The sequence below is a fragment of the Phalacrocorax carbo genome, chromosome 9 (genome assembly GCF_963921805.1).
Source record: "Phalacrocorax carbo chromosome 9, bPhaCar2.1, whole genome shotgun sequence".
NCBI lineage: Eukaryota > Metazoa > Chordata > Aves > Suliformes > Phalacrocoracidae > Phalacrocorax > Phalacrocorax carbo.
In genome coordinates this window covers 36,427,431-36,429,791 of record NC_087521.1, presented here as the reverse complement: position 1 = coordinate 36,429,791, position 2,361 = coordinate 36,427,431, and positions in this window count along the sequence as shown.

The window sequence follows — 2,361 nt, the reverse complement described above, 5'->3', positions numbered from 1 at the left end:
GCCGTGCGCCCGCGGGAGCAGGGCGGGATTCCCGGGCTGGGGGCGGGCGGTCTCGGTGTCTCCCGTTTTCCGATGTCCTGGAAGAAGGGATGGCTGCTGCCTCGCCTAGCCCGGGAACGGCGCTGTTTGGTGCCGTGCTGCCCACCGGGGTTAAGGGACAGTTGTTCTTCAGTGAATTTCACAAGAAAAAAGGCAAGGTAATGCTAAGGACACCAAACACACTTGCTGCAGCTGACACGAGCTACCCAAAGTTATTATTTTGTTGCCTTACAGGCAATGTAGCTCACAATAATTCTGCCCCTTCATCTTTCCTTGCAGGCCCTGGTACAGGTTGCACTGTATCTCCAGTAGCCTGGAACCTCTCCAGTTTTACCTGCCATCAAACATCCATCAAATATGGCCGGCTGCGAATTGGCCTTGTGTTCCTGTGACTGCCTTGTTTTCACCCATTGACACATTCAGCCTGTTACCATAGAACGGCTTGGGTTGGAAGGGACCTTTAGAGGCCATCTAGTCCAACCCCCCCTGCGTTGAACAGGGACATCTTCAACTAGATCAGGTTGCTCAGAGCCCTGTCCAGCCTGGCCTTGGATGTTTCTACGGATGGGGCCTCCACTACCTCTCTGGGCAACCCGTTCCAGCACTTCACAACACTCATTGTAAAAAATTCCTTCCTTATATCCAGTAAATCTACTCTCCTTTAGTTTAAAACCATTAGCCCTTATCCTGTCACAACAGACCTTGCTAAATAGATGTTAGATGGCATAGGATGCTTCTCTCCCGTTCATTTCTTCTTGTTCATTGATCAGTCTCCTAAGGTTCACCAGCCCTGGGCCGGGGCTGCCAGCAGTCTGCTGTGGTTCTGTGTCAGTTGTTTGGCTGTATAGTACCTTTCGTAACTCTGCCTTGCCTTTAACTACCGCTTTGCAGGACTCTTTCCTAGCTGGAAGGGTGCACTGGGACCCTGGGTCCTTTCTCTTATGCTTACACACTGACAGTAACTGTCCTACATGGGTGCCAAGTTTTCTAGGATAGCTGTCAGCTGCCTGAGAGTTTATTACATGGTAGACTCCTAGCTCTTCAGTTCATCACTACTTATGTGCCAGTGCTGTCAGACAGGGATCCCTTCCAGTTGGTTCTGCCTCGGCCAACAAGCATGTGATGGTCCCCATGGCAGTTTTTACACAAAACCAGTGAACCACTGTTGTACGCAATTTTTCCTTTGGCCCTGAGAAGTTGAGTCTGTTGCAACATACTGAGCCCTGGTGCAGAGCATGATAAATAAATACACTGCGCCTCATACAGTTCCAGTCTTGTGGGGCAGCTGCCTTCTCTCCAGATTAAAAATTATTGGTATTTCATTCAAACACTCGGAGCTCCGTCTCTCAAAGTAGAGCTTTATTCCACAGAAGGCTCACAAAGCAACTGTGAAAGAAAGTTCCTTGATCAAAAGACTGCAGAGATATAAAGACAGGCAAAAAATGTCAGTCTATTTTCTATAGGCCATTCTCAACTGCATAATTTATAGTCACTCCTCCTCATCTGGGAGCAAGCTCATGGGTGAGGTTGCAGCTACTCTCTTGAGATTAAAAGCTACCATCTGACAGGTCTCAGCTATTTTGGCAGGAAAGATGATCCATTTTTTGACTCAGGCATGCAGCTAGGTGCAAATTATGAACCCAATCCTTATGTAAATTCTTCTATTTGCTAAGATTACCACTTATTATCCTTTAAAGAAAACCTGAGTTTGACATTCAGCTCATGTCTCACCTGAAGAAGGAAGGAATGTACCCCTCATCTAAAAAGAAACTAATTTTATTTTAAGATATGACCAAACTGGGAATATAAAGCATGTTCCTGCAGCATCCTGCTGTATTTGGGGTTCTGTTAGGTTGCCTGGAGCCTCCCACCAGAGATATAAAAGTATTCCAGCAGGAGCTGTAGACTTCTGTTCCACCGAACCATCTGTCTTGAGCTCTGGAAGCCATGCCCAGCTCTTTGTCTCCGCCGTCTGCCATGGCTTTGTTGGACATCACAGCGCTACGGTCTCAGCACACGTGGCTTGAGAGCAGGGAGCCAGCCGAGACAGCCTGATGGTTTATGATCAGACAGCACATCTACCTCATGCCAAAGGCAAATCAATGGAATTGTTTTGTTATACCAAGCACAACAAATATCTCATTGTCATGTCTGTCACTGCTCCACTGGCAAAAACCATGAGCTGCTGCCTTTGCACTGTCCCTAAGCTTCTTTCTGAGACATCACATTGTATCTCTACATGACCTATAGATCTGTCAATAGAGTTTGCCCGTTACCCATGTTTTTTCTTAACTCTTCCAATTCTGTACTTTAACCATCATC